At 37.1% G+C, this 22,727-nt stretch overlaps 1 protein-coding gene across 2 annotated transcripts in view; it reads right to left on the bottom strand.

Moving 5' to 3' along the window:
- Positions 1-22,727, bottom strand: part of KLRD1 (killer cell lectin like receptor D1) — a 54,056-nt gene that overhangs the window by 10,909 nt on the left and 20,420 nt on the right. For both annotated transcript variants that reach the window (XM_080660540.1, XM_080660541.1), the window contains exon 3: positions 183-264. The gene's annotated coding sequence lies outside the window, so the exon portion shown is untranslated. The remainder of the gene's footprint in view (positions 1-182; positions 265-22,727) is intronic.

The following is a 22,727-nucleotide window of genomic DNA, read 5'->3' on the forward strand; positions in this document are numbered from 1 at the left end:
TAGCCTGTAGGCAAAAATAGCTACATTGTAAAGCTCAAGGGTCAGTATCTGTTGATGAAATTTGGGCATAAAGAAGAAGAAACAACGGAAGTAAAAGGATTCTGTAAGAAGAGTAAGTCGCATCAAAACCCAAGAAGTAGGGTATTCATATCAGTAAAAATCTTTCAGTCCAAAGAACTCACCTTTTAACTTTTGTACTTAACTCTTATCTGGCGAGTGTCAATCAATTTACACATTACCAAGTTCCAATATCCTGAAATAAATCTGAGAAAAAAAGAATCATAAAGGATTATTGTTCAAATGTTGTATGTTTTCTCATTATTTAATAGAAAAGTAGTCTATCATTTATTATACTCAAACATTATGTATAAAACAGTAAGACAATTTTGGGGGATTACTATATACCAGTTTTGTGTTGGATATTTTAATCTTCATAACCTATGTTATTAATACTATTATTTCTTAAATTTCATAGTTGAAGACAGACTATTATAGAGGAAATATGATTGAAGTTAAGTAGCTAGCAGTGGCTGAGCTGATCCTCACTAAGGTTGTCTACCTCTATAGAACAATATAGGGAGACGCTTAACATAATTCTAAGGGAATATATCATTTTGCCTCAATTATCTTGGTAATTTTTAGTACTTGTTTATATATATACTAGAGACCCAGTGCACAAAATACGTGCACGGGGGGGTGGGGGGTGTCCCTCAGCTCAGCCTGCACCCTCTTCAATCCAGGACTCCTCGGGGGATGTCCGACTGCTGGCAGCTGGACATCCCCCTTGCAATCCATGACCGCTGGCTCCATAACCACAGATGTATTAGATCAAGCATGTCAAACTCAAAGGCCAACATAGGCCAAATAAACAAGGTTTAAGTTTATGTGGGCCGCAAAAAACAAAAGCTTCAATTTTCATAGAAATGTAGGTTTATTTTGATAGAGACATGCTGAATACAAAGGGCTGAAATAAATGAGTAATTGTTAACATAAAATAATAGAACATTTTAATAAAAATTAATATTTTTGAACATTAACTTACCAGACACTGAATAACTGCAAATTAATAAGCTAACACAAATAAACCTATTTTTCTTGTTCTCTAAAAGCGAAATATTTCCTGTTGTGCACACCAAACAAGTCAGTCCAAGACTAATGACATGGCAATTGACTGCTAAAATATTCGCTGCTAGTATTAGTGGAGAGAAATGGTGCACCTCAGGTAAGGTGTGTAAGGGAAATGAATGCAACACGATTATAGTAATCAGTTATTAGTAAATGTTGTTCATTGTTAATAATTATGTAGAAGAGGATATTGTAAAAATTAAGTTATGAAATTTTTATTAAAACGTTTCTTACATACTGTTATATTGGCTGGGCCACAAAAAATATTCATTGTGGGCTGCATGTAGCCGTGAGCCGTGATTTTAACATGCTTGTAGTAGATGTATATTATATGACAATTACTTATGTCCAGCAATATACCTATGTCAATGCATACACATTTGACTAGGTACTGCCGGATTGTCTTATGGAGGTAAAACACAGATCTGGATAATTAAACCAAATTGTCACCATAATGTTACATGAGTGGCTTTTTTACATCTTAGCAAGCTTTTAGTTATATGCTTTATTCCTGGTTTCCCTGTTTTCATGTCTCCTGGCTTCGATGACCTATTTATAAACACTAATATCAATTTGTGAATTTTATGATGCTTTCAGATATAAAATAATTCATGTGAAAAGGATATTGACAACAAGGTTGATGATCCTTTTAAGAATTTATTCAGATTTTTTTGAAGTTAGATTTGAGGAGGGGGAGATTTTATCTTGCTACCTCCTTCTGCTATTTGTGTGTTTATATGTGTGTGAGGGTGTGTGTGGTGTGTGTGGTGGGAGAGGTGAGAAATCTTTGACCAGAGAGATGTAAGTGCAAAATAAGCATTATAATTTGGCCATAGCAATGAAAAGGTATTTACTATTCACTGTAAGTGAGCATTATTGTTAAGTAGGTAGGACAAGGATCTCAAGGTCTCAACAATTCTTACTAAATGCTATTTTGCAATGTTAAAATGTAGCATAGTATTTTACAGATCAGATGTAAATAGGATGAACCCAAACCAGGATAAATGTAGCCAACTGCAAACTTTCTATTGTAAAGGTGTTTATAATTAAATTATTAAGATTTCCCCCCACTATTATGGTAACAAACATCAATACTGGCTTCGAAAATATTTCAGACTAAAATTAATTTACTTAAGAAATGATTGGTGGTTACCTACTAAGTGCCAGACACAAAAAAAGAAACAAAACCCTTGTTTTGTGGTGGTTTTACTCTATTACCAGAGTCCAGCATTAAGACCATGCATATGTAAAAGAGTTTATCAGAAGGAGAAATATAAAAAAGGAGGATTTGAAAAACTGGGAAAGTATGATGTGTGATAAAATTTTAAATTTGGTGGTAAAGCCTCACTGTGAAAAAGAGAATCACATGTGGACGTGGGGAGAGAAGCACCAAGTGCTCTGTGGCTTCCGCGCTGAGAAGCAAGACTCATTTGGCTTCTTTTGAAACAAATCTCAAATGTTACTGAGGATTGTATACTCCAACCCTAGACGGGCTTTCTTATGCTAAACCTAGCTAAACCAAGACCAAATGGCCAAAACTCAGTCAAGAATCCTGAAATACTTTATTTTTATTAGAGATTGTAACATAGATTTTTAATTTATTTCCAAATCAGATGAACCTACTTTTAATGAGAACTATCCAACATCTGCACACTATTACAGATGTCCGCATTTCCCACGCTTTGCTCCCCTCCACCCAGTCCTCACTGTACTTTCCCTCTGGCCATCACCACACTATTGTCTGTGTCTATGAGTTATGCACATATGTTTTTTGGCTAATTCACCTTATTTCAGCCAGTCCGCCATCCATTGTCCCCTCTGACAAGTGCTGGCGAGGATGTGGAGAAAAGGGAACCCTAGTGCACTGCTGGTGGGAATGCAGACTGGTGCAACCATATGGAAAACAGTATGGAGTTTCCTCAAAAAATTAAAAATGAAACTGCCTTTGGCCCAGTGATCCTACTTCTGGGAATATAACCTAAGAATCCCGAAACACTAATTTGAAAGAATAAATGCACCCCTGTGTTTACAGCAGTGTTATTAAAAATAATCAAGATCTGAAAATAGCCCAAGTGCCCATCAACAGATGAGTGGATAAAAAATCTGTGTTACATTTACACAATGGAATACTACACAGCCATACAAAAGAAGGAACTCTTCCCTTTTACAACAGCGTGGATGGACCCAAAGATTATGCAAAGTGAAATAAGCCAGACAAAGACAAATACCATATTAGTTCACTCATATGTGAAATCTAATGAACAAAATAAATTGTACTCAAACTTTTTGACAGGAAATACATCCAACAACTTTCTAGTAACAAAATATCACACAAAAAATAAAGAATGATTGTGGGGGATGGGTGAACTACAATTGATATATTTCTAAACTTTTTAAAAATTCTTTGTGAGTTTATTTGAGCCAAACTGATGACAATTGCCAAAAAGCAAAATCTCAATAGATTGGGATACTGCTCTGGAGAATGGTGGGTTTGTGTAGAGGGCTGCCTGGGAAGGCACATGGACATTTCTTTAAATTGTTGTCAGCTGAGCCCGAGGCGAATGGCAGAGCCCGTCTCGGTTACGCCCTCCCCAAGAAGGTGGGGGGCGTTATCAATACTGACTTTTTACCTTTGTCCAGGTGCCGGGGAGTGGGCTTTGATATGTAAATCCAGGCAAGCACCAGGAATACTAGGGCCTACTCAAGAATGCAAATAAGCTCCTTTGATCCTAAGTTTTGGTGATACTTCCTGGTATTTGGGGGTATAAAATAAATGTGCTGCATGGGCTCCGGGGTCCCTGCCTCTCCATCAGAGAGGATGGCGTCCCACCTGGCTCCCAGCTTTGTTTCTATCTTTCTATCTGGTCTCTTTCTTTCTTTTATTTCTTAATCCCCAGCTCCTCCACTAAGGAACCGGACCTGTTCCTTTTCCGTGCTGGACGTGGAAAAGAGAGAACACCTCTACAGGTTTGTACCTTGTTTTTTATAAATTATCATCAAAGGGGAAGAGGTAAGTGGGTTACATGAAATCCACTGGTGATAGATTAGGAAGGTGGGACAAAGCAAAGTGGAAAAACCTCTGGGATTGGATAAAAATGAAATGATGGACATATGCTTCTTTTACATAGTTTGATACAGGATAGTTAACATAGTTAACAGTTGACGATTAACATGATAACAATAACAATGAAGGAATACCCAGACAATTCACAGGTATGTTATCTTAGATGCAAAAAGACAATAGGCTCAGTAAAGATAGAAGTTGATCTTTGTCAGGGAAAATACTGGCCTAGGATGTGACTACCCATTATAAACTGCTTTTAGTTAAATATTTAATTTCAGACCATCCTTTGTGGTTACTTTCGGTCTTTGAGTTTGTACAACCACCATGCACCTTCCCTGAACTAGTCAGATTAGCATGTAGCCTTTTTTTTTTTCATCCATATATCCCCCTTTTGGTCATAAATCAATCCAGAGGATGCATTGATGACCAACCTTTCGGTTGGATAACGGAGTCACATGGTGCAAGGAAGATTCATTCCTAGGAAGTCTCCATGTTAGCATTTGTCTTGCGGAACAGGGTGGACCACTGGGAATGGGGCAAGACCATAACCTTAGAAGGCATTCAAGGTTGAATTTTCTTTTTAAAGACAGGTAAATGGGAGGCCATCAGATCCTATATGTCCTTGCTAAAAAGTATTCTGGATCATTTCTAATTTTTGAGCCACCATGATCTGAGTCTTTTTGCTGTTTGTCTTAAGTTTTGTCTTTCTGCATCTAATATAACATTTACATATCAGGAACAAAAGTAACAATACTAAACCAATAACACCGATTAGGAAGAGAAAATGTCTAATGCTAGACAAGGAAAGGTCTGAGGGGAACAAGCATCCTAGCCAACTGAAAAACCCTTTACATGTATCATCATAATGATTTCTAAACTTTTGTAAATTTTTAGTTCACATTAAGCTAAACATACAGATACAATATCCTTATAAGAACAAAAGTTCATAGCCACAAGGATGGTAAAGTTTACTCAGGAGCATTGCCTACAAAAGTGGTAAAGGATGGATTAGGGAAGCCTATCCATACCTGAAGTACAAAGAGAGGAAAGTTTATTCCCCTGTTAACCCCCTCCCTACTTCCCAGATTAGATATCTTCACATATTCCTGACGGATGTCCGGCATGCCTCTCTGGAAGACCTGGGCTACTTGTCCTTTGTCCTGACTGAAGAGCTCACCAGGAACCTAGGAGTCACTATTCTAGCACTAAAGGAAATTCCAAGAGATATAAGAGAGTGGCTGCCCATGAATAAGAACTGGGTCAGTGTTCTCTAATTTAAGGGCTGGAATACGATGAAAACACAGACATACACGAACAAAGGTAAGGTAAGAGTGGCCTTCCTGGTATGAACACCCCATGCCATCTTGAAGCACAAAAGTGATTCCAAATTGGAGCCCACACAGTTGTGTGCCGTGTCCCTCCACCTGGCGAGCTTGGGAAGTATTCTGTGAAACACAAGCAACGTCTGTAGTGGCCACGATTACATGCATCTGCGCGCTGGCAGGGACAGCAATGCTCTGGGCTCGGATGACAATGTCCAGCAGAACTGGAGCTCTGGTGGCCCCTTTCTCATTAAGGACATGGTGTCTTCAGTCCGGTGACAAGTGGAATCTTGAAATAAATTTTCAGGGTCTCCTTTGTTCTACTTCCTCCCTTAAGACATGTCATTTTGGAAGGACTAATCTTTCCTCTTGTGGACATGGTATTGGCTCTTCCAACTGTTTCAATAGCTGAGATTTCAAACAGATTTATTACCTCAAATTTCTATTTTTCACAGATCCTCTGGTCCATGATTCTATAGTCCCAAGATATGATTCCTATGATCACCTATCACTGACCATCCCATTCTGCTGAATGCTCTCACAAAAGGAAATGCCTCCCATTTTTAAACAGGATGCAAAAAAACAAAACAAAACAAAAAACAACAACATTGGTTTCACTTCCAAAAGGCCACATCTCAGGAAAGAGTAGCTTCTGTCCCATGTTTGGCATGAACTGTTCAGTAAGGAAATAGGATAAACACCACAAATGGTATACGATACGACTCAAAGAAACTCAGGGATAATAGGACACACATGGTGCCTCTGACCCTGGTCGTCTAGCATGCATGGTGAGGCACAGCTAAAGCCACTGTAGGAATGCGACCCTGATGCCTATGTTTATAGAGAAGTTGAAGGTGGCAGGAAGCATCTAACCTGAACCACATCTACCAGGGCATACAGTAGGCTGTCACTCAAAAAGAAATAATAACTGAAAAAAATGGACAATAAAAATAATCTTTTGTCTCAGATAGAAAAGATATGCATTACAAAATATTGGAGAAATACATCAAAAAGTTACATTAAAACTTTTGAGGTGACAAATTAGTTTATTATAAATTTATTCTGACATGTCAATTCATATCATTTTGAATATTTTTCAGCTCCAAATTTAACCTTTGATATATAAAATCACTATTTTGCATTTTGCTCTTTGAAAACTCGTAAGTTATGGAAGAAATAATCTATTATGATTTATACATTAAAATGTTTATTCTTAGGGTAAGGATAACTTGTGAGACTAGTTTAATGTACAAACATGCAAAGTATATAATACCTAATAAGTTCTCAGAAAATCTATGGGGGGTGTGTGTGTGTATGTATATATATATATATATATATACACATACATACACACATATACATATATATACACACATATATGATATATATGAATAGAAGTATATATACATATATGTACATATGTATGATATATATTATGTGTTTATATATAAACATAAACATGACTTCATATGTTAGAGACTATTAATTATGTACATATATTAGAGGCACGGTGCATGAATTCGTGCATGGGTGGGGTCCGGCCAGCCTGGCCAGGGGGAGGGGACATGGGCGGTTGGCCGGCCTGCCTGCTGGTCGAACTCCTGGTCGAGGGGACAATTTGCATATTCGCCTTTTATTATATAGGATATACACTGAGTGGCCAGATTGTTATGCGTTCAGAGATCATAACAATCTGGCCACTCAGTATAGTAAATCTGACGATTAAACTTTACTGGAAACGATGTCTGAATTCTGACATGGCCGTGGCTCTTTTGGTCAGACCTCATCCACACTCAGTGCACTCTGTGTGGGTAAAAGGTCTACTGCACCGAACAAAATATTTCCAACCACAGGCCTACTCAGTGCTGCTTGAAATAACTTTAACACCTACAGCAGCTTTGATATGACCATACGATTTGAGGGATGAGGTGAATGGGTACTGGGCAGAGAAAATAACATGCATGATAAAAAAGAAAAAAAACACTAAAAAAAAAACAAAGACCAAGAAGCTACAGCAAAACAATTTACCTAGTCAAGGAATGAAAGATAAAGATTAAGAAAAAGAAAGACCAAAAGGGAGTTGTACACCCTAGATGTGGGTGGTCATTATCGCTTTAACAATCACTGTCTGCATCATTATTGTTCAGGCAAACATGACCACAGGAAGTCACACTAAATTCGAAGTCATAACAGCTTTTACCCCTGAGAGAGGAAAAGCAACAAAAAAAGCTTGTCAAACAACGAAAAACAACATGAGGACCATAAAGCATTGGCTAGATTGTAAATACTGAAGTTATATTCATATGAGGACTTCCTTACCTTCACACCTACAATGTGGCCTTATATTTCACAGCCTTGGCACCATTTGTACAGCTTCTTCCCCCAAATATTTTAGAGTCTGGTTCCTTCTTTTCATTCAGGCCTCCAAATGTCACCCCTATGACTACTTCTCTGATCACTCTTTCTAAATGTGAAATGATGCCCACATCATTTCATATGACCTACAATATTTCCTACAATGTTCCCTTATAAAACCAACAACTAAAGTTCCCTTATAAAACCAACAACTAAAACTCAAAATCTAAAATGACACAGTATTGTAAATGGACTGCTATATGTGAACTTTATATTAAGTGGATTTTTATTTGATATTTTTGACTTTATGGAGAATATATTGTTTATTACATAATGCTGAGATTTACCAGGATTATAGACAATGCTAAAGAAATCAGAAAATTAGATTTTAATAAATACATTGAAGAATAGTGACATAAAATCATCAGAGGGCTTGATTCTCAAATCAACAAGACTTGAGAATCTTGTTACTTAATAAATAACCAGAAAGAAAAAAATTAAAGAGGTTATAGATTACTGATATTTTTAAGAGAATTCAGATAAAAGAAATATATTTGTATGGTAATAATTGTTACTCAGGATTCCAAAATCCTATTCATATAACCAAAACAATTAAAATAATTCAGATACTTGCCTGTATTAATTTAGATTCAAGGTTTCTCTGAATTTCCCTTTAAACCTGAATGCAATTTTGTCCTTTACCTGCTTTCCTCGTATCTACAATAATGTATGCAATTTTCATATAATTCTATTTTTCAGTCAGATTCAGTTGCAAGAACATGTCATTTCAGCAATTCAAATTTCTAATTTGACTATATTTCAAGGCCACGTGGAAAATCCAACCTATTCTCCTTACCTCAAGATTCTTACCTTCATCACTTCTGCACAGTCCTTTTTGCCATACAAGGCACTATTTACAGTATCTAGTGATTGTGACCTGGATATTGGGGGAGCGGGGGGCATTATCTAGCCTCCCACAGAATCCAGGATGCCTCCAGGTTGCTCCCTGCCCTCGTGGGCCCCTGTAAGCCCACAAGAAATACTCAGACATAGTTGATCCCAGCGTTGCAGACATGTGATATGTTCCCGGTGGAGCTTTCACTACTCTGTCACATAGGTTACTCTGGTGGGTATGGTTGTGGCATCTTTTATCTATAAAGTCACTCCCACATCCATCCTCCATGCTTCTTGGCTACATTCTGTGGTCTTGGAAGCTAAGCTCTAATAACTGCGTCCCTCAGGCTTCCTTGCCCTCTGGCTTCTGGCTGGTGTCAGCCATTGGGAGACATTGGCAGGAGATCAGAAGGTAAGAGGAGAAGCAGCCTGTTTACTTCTCCAGACCCTGGCAGTGACTAGAATCTCTCCTACAAGTTCTTGGCATCTTCTGACACTCAGAGTGGATCACAATGTGATCATGATCCTATGATGTCCTACACAACATTGCCCAGAGTATATGTAGCTTGAAATCTATTTGATTTATTGTATTTCGTAAGAAATAAAAAAAATGTGTTCTGAGAAAGTTCTCTGTGGTATTTTTCTAGAATATTGGCTGCTAAAAATATATTTGCTCCATTATTATTAAATAAATAAACAAACCATCTATCTTTTGATATGGCCAATGTTGTTTTTTGTTATTTTCAGAAAGAATACTAGATTTTCTTCTGCATTTAATCCAGTGGTTATTTTTAATTTAAGCATCATGCATCCGGTCAACACACTAGGTAAGCAAAGGTGTTGTTGACATATCCACTCACTGTACACTCCTCTACGCAGTATATTTCCAACCACAGTGTTGCCAGCACTTGAAATGGCATTTAGCACCTAGACCACGTGATATTATTGTAATAATTCTTGGAATTTAAGGGGGGTGGTTATTGGAAAGGAGAATTAAATTCCTGATGAAAAAAATAAGTTCCTACTGTAGAAGATGCTGGGAGCAAAACCTGTGTAACTGGCTAAGAAACAGTAGGTTTAGTTTAAAGGAAGAGAATGAAATAAAAACTGAGACTTACAAACTTGGATGTGGGGATCACTACCACTTTAACTGTGACATTAGTGTAATTTATCCGTTGGACATGCAGGGTCACAGCTAATAGAAACACATAACCATGTAGGATAACATGAGGCTGAAGAATCTTTGATGTAATAAGAACAAGGAATAAGATGAAGATGACTTCACTGATGCGAGTCATTAATATGACTATATAAATATCAGAGTCCTGTTCTAATATGTATTTCTTGGAGCCTTTTCTCTTGCTCAGGTATTTTTAAGTAACATATTTTGTAAACAGAAATAATGGGCCAGTAAGTGCATATATGAACCTTGGTCATACTGCCTTTATATGTAAAACAGAATCTTTTAAAATCTTGAACTTCTTAAAAAATAAAATATGATGGAATGAGAAAGTCTATAGAAAACACATTCAGGCACTCATATTAGAGAAACAGAAATCTAGACCATGATAAAAAAATAATTTCTGAAGTAATAAGTGAATATACCATGATTTGAAGAATGTATCAAAAAAGCAATTTATCTTTAGCACTCAGTAGCAAAAACTCTATGCTTTTAGAGGCCATTTTAGTGAGAATATAATTCAAAACTAATGAATTATTTTTCAAATAGTACCAAGGGTTATTAAATCTACAGTTATAATGAAACACAGCCTATATGGAATACACAGGAGAAGCAACAATGTCAGAAAATGAAGAGAAATCAAGATAGCTCTGGTTCAGGGATTGTTCCTATATATATATTGTATGGACCAAAAGAAGCCAATCAGAGCAAGATAAATACCATATGATCTTACTTATATGTGGAATCTACTGAACAAAAAAAAAACAAACAAAACAGAAACAGATTCATAGATACAGAAAACAGACTGACAATTGTTAGAGGAGAAGGTTGTTGGGGTGCTGGGTGAAAAAGGTGAAGGGATTAAAAAAAGAAAAAACCCAAAAACTCATAGACACAGACAACAGTACATATGGTGATTACCAGAGAGAAAGGGGTGGTGGTGGCAGGTAGAAAAGGATAAAGGGGAGATAAATGGTAACGGAAGGAGACTTAACTTTGAATGCTGAGCATACAATACAATATGCAGATGATGTATTATAGAATTGTACATCTGAAACTTATGTAATTTTATTAAGCAATGTCACCTCAATAAATTCAATAAAAATTATAAATAAATAAATAAATAAATAAATAAATAAATAAGGAAGTGAGCAAGATAAAGTCAGACATTTATTTTGTGTGTTTTTGAGAAGACCATACCAAAGCTCAACAATGCCAATACCTGTGGATAGTAGGGAGCATGGAGATCTATCAAATGCCTTAATTTTAGCCATTTTGAGTGGCCTTACAATAAAATGTGCACCATTATTAGACTGAAAATGGTCTGGAAAGCTGAAAACCTGACACTGATCATTTTTTATGGGCCAAAATATTGTGGCCAGAGTTGGTTATTCAGACTGGAATAGTTAACACTATTACCTAGGAAAGCCCTGACAGCAATGAAGCACCATTGATAACTCCAAGAAGAGGTAATATGTCTGATATAGTTAGTCTTCTAGGAATGGATGGAGCCATGCTTTGTGCATTGTAGTCTCCTCCACCAGGAAACAGCAGGATCAACTTAGACAGGAGTCACATGTGTGGCATGCAGTGGTAGCCTCTAAATCAGGACTCCAATATGACAGGACTCCTGTGATGGCATGGTATTGTCATGTCCAATATAATAATGGGCCCAGGCAGCAATAGTAGCAAGCAGACAGTGCAACTCAATCAATAACTTTATTCTGATCATTCTCATCAGAGAATGTGGTCATCTATATGAGAAATACAGACAGTTAAATCAGTAGCTGTAAATTCTCTCTAGCTTTTGGCTCAGAAGAGGAATATCTTATATCTGCCAAAGTAGGTGTCCTAATTTAGGCATCACAGGTAGGCCACTGGCAACAATCTACCTATAAGTCAATAAAGAAAAAAACATTCCCCAAAGGAATATTGGCTAAAGCTGTGAGAATGGCTTTGAGTTCTGCCAACTGAATGTACTGACCATGTGGATTTTTGGTTCTACACAGCTGGTAGTGTGCCAAAACAGAACATCTGTATCAGATTTCAAATAGTCAAGTTATCAGTAAACCAGACCTAAGTATATAAGGGACTTCTGCAACTCAAGACCCTCTGAGCCCGTCACTTTTCTGCAGGTGACGGAGCTGGGGATAAAACTTCTGCCAAAGGGATGGGTGCTACCTTTTCAGGTAAAGAAAAAACATTGCTAGAACCAGGCCATCTCTGCTCTTGAATATAACAATCCCATTTAACCAGGAAAGCTTCTTGTGTCCTTCTCACGCTGTTGTTGGTTCCAAGTTATGTCACCTCACAACGGAAATGTCAGGCCAAGGAGTCAAAAGGCTCCATTGTTCATGTTCTGTTTTTAAAAGAAAACTTGATTTAGAGCCAATTAGTAACTGTCTAGCCAAAGAAACGTCACAGGTTGCCATGTTAAGGAGACAACCAAGCTCTATCCGTAAGGGACACTTTCAGGTGGAGGCTTCCTTCCTTTGTTAGAAGACTCCTTCATAAAATCATCAATTGTAGAAAGTTGTATTCCCAGAGGATATTAAGATTATCAAGCCACAAAGGTGAAAAACATGCTACAACTTGCCAGACTATTACCAACAACCACCAAAAGTACTCCGATTTGCAGGTTAACCCAGTGGTTGGCAAACTCATTAGTCAACAGAGCCAAATATCAACAGTACAACGACTGAAATTTGAGAGCCAAAAACCGACTTCTGCGCATGGGCCACGAAGTTTCAATCGCACTGTACGTGCGTGCCCGCACGTGGTATTTTGTGAAAAAGCCACACTCAAGGGGCCAAAGAGCCGCATGTGGCTCACGAGCCGCGGTTTGCCAACTACTGGGCTAACCCATCAAATAGTACGTACGCCCAATATTTTCTCCAACACCCAGTAAGATTCTAGGCTTTCTTGTTGGAGATGGGAGTGAAGGTGAAGAGACAGCAGAATTTATTTGACTTCTGGAGAAGTTAAGTATTATGAATCAACCCATGTAGTCCCAGGAAACTTTACTTGGAGAACAAACTCCTGAATTCTGTAGGGGTTAATCTCCCCCTGCCTTTTTTGGCTGAGGTATAATACCATAGATAGCCAGGCCTGATGAGACCAAGGGTTCTGACTTTCCAAATAATAGAGCATTTTCTATATAGTGAATGCTTTGGACATTGGTGGGGAGAGACAGTCCCTATAAATCCTGACACTTGCCTCCCCACCCACACACACTAGTGGCAGATACCAGGGAGTTTGTACCTCTAGCACTGCTCTATATGGGTCTCTTCTGACCCATTAAATCCTTCCAGAACATATGGAATGAATAAATATAAGATGGGTCTCTCTCATCTACAAGATTATGTAAACTTTGGCCAGCAGGGATCAATGGGGGGAAAGGAGGACATATGTAATACTTTCAGCAATAAAAATTTAATTAAAAAACAGAGCTTTGCTTTTCCACTACGAAGACTGCCAAACTCCATCAGTAAAATCTAGGATGTATCTTTTCTCTATGAGATTGGATAGAAAGATGACATGGATGACTATATCAAACAAAGCCTTATTATATACTAGAGGCCAGGTGCACGAATTCGGGCATGGGTGGGGTCTGGCCGGCCCACCACGATGCGGGCTCATCAGGTCAGGTTGGCAGGGTGGAGGGGCCATGGGAGGTTGGCTGGCTGGCCCCGCCCCCAATCAGGGTGTTGGGGGTCGATCAGGGCCCAGATCAGGCTGGTTGACTGCTGCAGTGTGCGTCATAGCCACCAGTCATTCTGGTCATTCTGATCATTCTGCCATTCCAGTCACTGGGCTAATATATATATATATATAATTTACTATAAACAAAGAATATTTTATTTGGTTTTTGTGTTAAAGAATTTCATTAAGAGACTTTTTTTGGGGACAGGGAGGATATTTACTATTATGTCTTTCAAACTAAAGCCACTCATATTAAATGGACTCTGAAAATTTGAAGATTCTGATTTTTTATACATGTAGGAATCCACAATGAATAGACATTTGCTATGGTTATGTAGAGTTATGTGAGTTTTTTGTTATTTAATTCACATTTTTGTCTATTTTTTATATTTATTTGATTTTGGTTTTAGTATGGATAGAAAGAATTTTGCTTAAATTAGTATTGTAAATTTGGCAGAAAATGCTTCCAATTGGCATTATTTAACAAAAAGAAGAAATGGAAGAGTGAACATAAAAATCAGAGTTAAAAGTCTAAAGCCATAATATTAAATATTTGTATAAGGCATATTTTAATACATCAAACTACATTTCTGTCAATGCTAAATGACCTGAGATGTGGCTAAGGAGTGTTTAGCAGTATTTCTGATGGTCTGGATTTGATGTACCATTGGCAAAGCTAAGGTTGTGGTCAAAGATATATGCTCTTGAATATAGAAATATCCTAATTAGTGTGAACTATGTAAAACCAATGAATTGTGTGTCATAGACATCACCAAGAGAATAAGAATTAAGGAGAGAAACCAAGATGGCGGCATAGGTAAACACCTAAACTACTGCCTCGCACAACAATTTCAAAACTACAACTAAAAGACAAAACAGACATCATCCAAAATCACATGAAGGCTGGCTGAGTGGAACTAGAAGGAAAGGGAAAAGCATACTGAGACTCAGAGGAGCTGCAGGAGGCAGAGGTACTGAGACGTGCGCACAGAGAGGACTGGCAACTGAGTGCGTGGCTGGCTTTCTCAAGCGGGAGGGAGGCAAAAGCTCCTGACTGTGCTGAACTCCAGTTCCAGGTGAGACTCTGGGGACCCAGACTCATACGGGGTGAAACTGGACTGCCAGGAAAGAGAAAAGCACACTGAGACTCAGAGGAACTGCGGAAGGCAGAGGTACTGAGGCATGCGTGCAGAGAGGGTGGGAAACTGAGTACGCAGCTGGCTTCCTCAAGCAGGAGGAAGACAAAAGCTCCCAACTGCACTGAACTCCAGTTCTGGGTGAGACTCTGGGGACCCAGACTCATTCAGGGAGAAACTGGACTGTCTGGCAATGGGCAGAACGCAAGGGCGTCTTTCTCTCAGAGGTGCTTGCAGTGATTACTGAGGGACACTGAGACCCAGGAGCCTCATAGGGCAGGGCTGATGGGAAACCAAGGCTGTCTGCTCTGCCCTGAGACTCCGCCCCATCCAAGCTGAGCACAGAGGCTTTTGCAAGTCTTGTCTCATAAGGGTGTCTCCAGCACAGAAGTTCTCCCAGCGTAGACATAGCTGATCCTCACATCCAACTGGCCTGGAGGTCAATTCCTCCCAGGGATACCAAAAACAATCAAGGCTTAACTACAACAAGACTGTGCACACACCCCACAAAGGGGTGCATCAAGAATGTCCACCTCAGGTAACTGGGGAGGCTGAGCCACTGGGCCCTAGAGGACACCTAGCACACAAAGCCACTCTATCAACTCAGGGAAGCAACCAAAATGCAGAGACAAAGAAATAGATCACAAATGAAAGAAATGAAGGAAAGCAAACGACTAGATATAGAGTTCAAAACCACGGTTATAAGGTTTTTCAAGAATTTTCTAGAAAAGGACGATAAATTTAGTGAGACCCTCGAGGATATGAAAAAGGACCAACTAGAAATTAAACATACACTGACTGAAATAAAAAATATTATACAGAGATCTAACAGCAGACTAGAGGATCGCAATAATCAAGTCAAAGATTTGAAATACAAAGAAGCAAAAAACAACCAACTGGAAAAGAAAAAAGAAAAAAGAATCCAAAAATATGAAGATAGTGTAAGGAGCCTCTGGGACAACTTCAAGCATACCAACATCAGAATTATGGGGGTGCCAGAAGAAGAGAGAGAGCAAGATACTGAAAACCTATTTGAAGAAATAATGACAGAAAACTTCCCCCACCTGGTGAAAGAAATAGACTTACAAGTCCAAGAAGTGCACAGAACCCCAAACAAAAGGAATCCAAAGAGGACCAGACCAAGACACATCATAATTAAAATGCCAAGGGCAAAAGACAAAGAGAGAATATTAAAAACAGCAAGAGAAAAACAGTTAGTTACCTACAAGGGAGCACCCATACGATTGTCAGCTGATTTCTCAACAGAAACTATGCAGGCCAGATGGGAGTGGCAAGAAATATTCAAAGTGATGAATAGCAAGAACCTACAACCAAGATTACTCTAGCCAGCAAAGCTATCATTCAGAATTGAAAGTGAGATAAAGAGCTTCACAGATAAGAAAAAGCTAAAGGAGTTCATCACCACCAAACCAGTATTATATAAATGCTGAAAGGTATTCTTTAAGAAGAGGAAGAAGGCCCTAACTGGTTTGGCTCAGTGGATGGAGCGTCAGCCTGCAGACTGAACGGTCCCAGGTTCGATTCCAGTCAAGGGCATGTACCTTGGTTGTGGGCACATCCCCAGTGGGAGGTGTGCAGGAGGCAGCTGATCAATGTTTCTCTCTCATTGATGTTTCTGACTGTCTATCTCTCTTCCTTCCTCTCTGTAAAAAATCAATAAAATATATTTTAATAAAAAGAAGAGGAAGAAGAAGAAAAAGGTAAAGATAAAAATTATGAACAACAAATACCTATCAACAAATGAATCTAAAAATCAAGTGAATAAAAAAATCTGATGAACAGAATAAACTGGTGAATATAATAGAATCAGGGGCATAGAAAGGGAGTGGACTGACAATTCTCGGGGGGAAAGGGGTATGGCAGGTGCAGGAAGAGACTGGACAAAAATCGTACACCTATGGATGAGGACACTGGGGGAGTAAGCGTAGAGGGTGGGGTGGGAGCCAGGTGGAGGGCAGTTATGGGGGAAAAAAGAGGAACAATTGTAATAATCTGAACAATAAAGATTTATTAAATTAAAAAAAAAGAGAGAATAAGGATTAAAATTAATCTATATGAAACTCTGGACAGTTCCCTTCTCTGTATCCCTAGCTTTCTTGGGGAGTGATCAGTAAAACACCTATCTCGGTTATCACCTATTGTACTTGCTTATGCTACCGATTCCTTTACCTCCCCTCAGATTTAATTGATTCACAGTTTTTGTGGTGGAACATGGAAATCTGAATTTGGGGCATGCAGCCCAGGAAATTAAGAATAATTAAGATTGAGGAGCACTTTTCTGCTTCTGTAAACTTTCAATTACGTTCAATGAATGTTAACATGATTTTCTAACATGAGACCATTTAGTCAACACAGATTAAGCTCCATCTTTTCTTTTTTTTTCAAATAGACATTTATTTTCTAAATCTGGCAACCCTAATTATTGTCTTAGGATAAGGGCAAATTTACCCCAAATCAACTTCCTTCAGATTACTGGAAGGAAAATGTTCTTCCTGAAATAGCTCCCCTGAAGACAGGCTTCATAGGAACTTTTCAGGCTGTGTTAACACCTCCTCTCTGGTTAAAAAGATCACCAGGTGTCCAGCAGGCCTGGCTCAGTGGTTGAGTGTTGACCTATGAAGCAGGAGGTCATAGTTCGATTCCTGGTCAGGGCATATTTGTGGGCTTGATCCCCAGTGGGAGGCCTGCAGGAGGCAGTGGATCAATGATTCTCTGTTATAATTGACTAGAGGCCCAATGCAGGAAGATTCATGCAAGAATGGGCCTTCCTTCCCCTGGCTGCTGGCACCACCTTCACTCTGGCCAGAGCTGCCTTTCCATTCTGGCCAGGAGCCGCTTTTCCACCTTCCCATGCTGCCCAGAGGCTTGGAGAGGCTGGGGTGGTGTGGAACGCCCCCAGCTGCTCGGCGCCTGCATATGCAAATTAACCCACCATCTTTGTTGGGTTAATTTGCATACTCACTCCTGATTGGCTGGTGGGTGTCGTGAAGGTACCATCAATTAGCATGTTACTCTTTTATTAGTGTAGATGTTACTATCTCTCTCTCCCTTTTCCTTCCTCTCTGAAATCAATAAAAAAAATATATTTTTTAAAAGATATAGAGAGCTCTGACTGGTTTGGCTCAGTGGATAGAGCATCGGCCTGCGGACTGAAGGGTCCCAGGTTCGATTCCGGTCAAGGGCATGTACCTGGGTTGCGGGCACATCCCCAGTAGGGGGCGTGCAGGAGGCAGCTGATCGATGTCTCTCTCATCAATGTTTCTAACTTTCTATCCCTCCCTCTTCCTCTCTGTAAAAAATCAATAAAATATATTTTAAAAAAAGATATAGAGAGAATTAATTAATTGGAAAACATTTTTGAAATCTTTCTTCAAAATACAGTATATAAAGACAGAAAGAAATTAAACATTAAGTGATTTATATAAATACCTAAAGGCAGCATTCCAGAAAGAGTGAAGAGATAAAGGGGCAGATGTGGTCTCTGTTAAATTAATAACAAAGACTTTTTTAATCCAGTGATAGTGAGACATCAATCCACAGATTTATGAAGACTAACAATAATCAGGGGAGGGGTGGAAAGAAAGAAAAGTACACATTATAGTAAAAACCAAAGAACACCAAGAACAATAATAAATTTCCCAAATCAGCACTAGGGAAATGGTAATTACTACAAAGAAGCATCTGATTTTTTCTTTATTTTTTTTGTTTTTTTGCTCTGGTTGATATATCAGAGATATGTTAAAATTTCCACAAATAGCCCTAACTGGTTTGGTTCAGTGAGCAGAGCCTTGGCCTGCGGACTAAAGGGTCCCAGATTCGATTCTGATCAAGGGCATGTACCTTGGTTGCGGGCACATCCCCAGTAGGGGGTATGCAGGAAGCAGCTGATTGATGTTTCTCTCTCATCGATGTTTCTAACTCTCTATCCCTCTCCCTTCCTTTCTGTAAAAAATCAATAAAATATATTTTTTTAAAAGAAAAGTTGCTGAGTACAGAATAAATAAAAATAATAAAAAATTTCCACAAATACTTGTTTTGTTATTGCTCCTTTACATATACCATTTATCCTTACTATATGTTAAAGTTATATTAAAAGATTATATTAAAATTTTGATACATTCCTGTTGAATTGAAACCTTTATTATTAGTAGTAAACCCACCTAAATACCACATTTTATGTGAAAGTGCATTTTGTCATATATTAAGACCTATGTTTTCTTTGATTTCATGTATTTGCATTATATTACATATTTTAATCTTTTATTTTAACCATTGCACATCCTTATCTATTAGATGTCACTTTGATAAATAACACATAACATTTAAATTGTTTTAAACCTATGTGATAATTATCTTTTTACTGGTACATTTAGACGGTTCATATTTACTGTTGATATATTTTATTTCTAATCAATATCATAATTTTGTGCTATTTGTCCTACTTATTGTTGGTTTTCCCTCCCTCCTTCCTTGTTTCTTTTGTATTTATTTATTTTTCTCAATTTATGTTTTCCTCTAAAATTTTTGAAGTTATACTTTTCACCTCTTAGCATTTACTTTAGAATTTAATGCAGGTGTTCTAAAATTATTGATGTCTGAAATTGACCAGTGTCTTTACCCTTTTCCTAAATAATATGAGACCCAAGAGCACTATGGTCTGTCACTCAAATTATATACTTTTGGTTTGAAGTTTATTCCTATTGATCAAAGGCGAAGGGTGGGGCCCTGAGGTCACTGTGGTGTATATATCTCATAGCACACATTAGATTGAAGATGAAATTTCACATCTGCATAATTTAATCCTTTCAATGATAATAAATTATGGTCACTAAAATAGTAATACAAAAATATGTAAACCACATATGTAAAGTAAAAATTTATCAAGTTAGTCACTTAAACATTTCTACATTGCAATCTTAAATTGCCAGATTAGATGCATCTTATATTACAAGTGCATGCATAACAGCATTTTTTCTACCAAATATAATATAAAATCATAGTATACAAAAGTTGTACCCTTTTTCCACTTAATATATTATGGAAAATTATCCATCAAAACTTGTTGAGCTCTCTCATCTATATTTAATGACTATATAAATTTTAAGAACCCATTATAATTTATTTCATCAACTAATTTTTTGATAGTTGAATTGTTTCTTTTACTTTTCTATAAAAAACACCCATTGGTCACTTGTACAATTAAAAAAAGTTATGAATAATTATGTTAACAGTAGCTATATTGAGGAAAAAGGGTTGTATGTCATTTTTATTTTCTATAGGGTAAGTTCTCATATTGTTTGAATTATTAATAATGGTCATGGATATTTAAAACAACAAAAATATTTCTAAGAATTAGTATCTGTTATAACCTTATAACTTATGATCTTATAAATAATTATATCATTTATTTGCATAAAAATATGTTAGCCTTCATTGTTTATTTATTGTTTTGGAAAAATGACAAGGCAGAGAAGAAGTCATGGTTATAATTTTAAAGTATAACTTTGGAAATAAAGAAGTATTTCATTATGCATAGATGACCAACATTTAATCTGTAGGTGATAAGTTACATTGCCTTTTATTTTCTTAAGTGGAAACAGTAGTTTACATATTAAACGCAGGGGAAACATCCTGTCTGATGTTGCAATATTAAGAGATCTGCTTCCTTGATCCTGTCTCATTCTGGCCCTCTGCTCATCATCTGATCCACACAATCTAACCTACTCGTAAACTATGGAACCAAAGTCGCCGGCACTGTGCAGCTCCAGTCTTGATCTTCATCCTTTGCCAGTGGAATTTCATGAAATAACCACAGGTAAAATCAAATACTGCTATTATTACTAATCCCTTTATGTGATGGAAAAATAAGACGATAAACAACAAAATTCATGGCCAGATACTTTTAGGAGATGAAAATATTTTGTCTCCATGGATGAATTTAAGATTTTCATTAATAAATTGAAGGTGATTTAAATTTCAGACAATCATTATTTGGTGCAAAAATATTTACAATGGGCTTGGATTTACCATTTTTTGGAAAAATGTTACAGACTGGGTGGCTATGACTTCTGCTTCACTTTCACTGAAGAAATGCATGCAGTATGTTGCAAAGAGAATTTATCTACCTAATGAGAATTAGATTATTTTTATCATGCTCCTTTAATTAAGATTAAATCCAACTATAGAACAAAGATAGGTGTTTAAAATAATTTTATATCTCTACTCTTGCTTCTACAACCAACGTTACTTCTGATGCTATTGGCCATTATATTTTTATAATTACTATTCCACACTGCTACTATTATTGGTATTGCAAAAATAACTTATTGTATGATTATTGTTTTCAGCACTATGTTCTTGACTTTATATACATTAATGTAATCTTCAGAGTATATCTATGAACGAATATGGTTGTGATCCTTATTTTATAGATAAAGAAACTAAGAATTATTTTTTTAAACCTGCTACATTTTACAAAACAACTACTTGATTGACCCAATCCTAAAACTTTCCTATAACCATAAAATAGGGCAATTTTAGTTCATTTCTAACATGATTTTCAATTATATATTATTTATCATGTACATATATATATTGATTATAGTTATTGCCTGCATTTTTTTATATATTTCCTAGAGCTTTGTGAGGAAAGAGTAACATACACAGAACTCAAAATTGATTGTTCTTCAAATATTCAGAAGAACAAAATAACTAGGATTTTGAAGACAAAAGGTAAAAAAAACCTTTAAAACTCTAGATTCCCTTTTTTTGCTTGAATATTTTAATGAACTAAACATAACAACAAATATTCCTGGACTAATCTCTGAATCAAAATTCATCTCTTATACCTGCACTATTTAACTGGTCATATTGACCTAAAGTGCTGTGTTAATAACAAATGAGAATGAACAACAAACCATAGATGGCTAGAGTGGCTTAGAATGATGTACCATGGACATAGAACAAAGACTGTTTCATATCTAATTTCACTGTTTGATATTTTAGTCTTCCAAAATGTAAATGTTCCTTTAATGCCTTTGTATTTCTAAAAACAACATGGAGCTAATGAGGTATTTCATGGTAAATGAACTTTTATCAAGACTGTCACAGAATATTTGTCTGGGCCCATAGTTAATATAGGTGTTTTATTTTTACATAATTCTGCTACAAAATGGAAGAAATCATTCCTTAAAATTTGGGGGAGGGTGATAAATTAAATTCCGAGTAAGATTTCTGAAGTGTTCTTTTGTAGTATTTGAAAGATTTCTTTAATAGTACCATTTGGTAGTTCACAAATAACCCATTCTTACATAAAAATATTTGTATCTTCCCTGGCTGTAGCCAAATCTGCAAAATAATTGTTAGAGTTCCCCTCACAGGCAAGGGTATATTTCCCCACAATGTGTTGCTCCCATAAGCTTAGATTTCAGTCCAATTCAAGTGGGTTGAATATTCCTGACCAAAGTTTGTTCTAATTCCAACTCCTAAATCTTGTTTCCATTGATCATTTCAGTAGCCACTTCTTTCTCTTTGGACAGAGTCTCCATGGTGCCTTGCTGCAATGGCATTTGCCTTCCTTTATTTAATTGTTCTGGTAATAGCTGCGATTATGATAGCTAAGGGTAAGTATTTTTCAGAGCTATTGAATTCATTTGTTTTAAATTACTGGATTATAATTTTTAAAAGCCTTCCAAATTTATGCTAGGGATTTCCTCAAGGGATTTTTTTCTCATTTGTTATTTTAATTATATAAGAGTAATTTTATCAGATGGGACCTGGAAGGGGCTAATGGGGGAAAAATGAGAAGCTATGTAATACTTTCAACAATAAAGATTTTTTTAAGGAGTAATTTTATCAATACAGTTTTTTAACTTGAATTTTCAATAATAGCTTTGGCCCAGGTGGTCCCATCGAAGAAATCAGTAGAT

This window comes from Plecotus auritus, assembly GCF_963455305.1.
Source record: "Plecotus auritus genome assembly, chromosome: 3".
NCBI lineage: Eukaryota > Metazoa > Chordata > Mammalia > Chiroptera > Vespertilionidae > Plecotus > Plecotus auritus.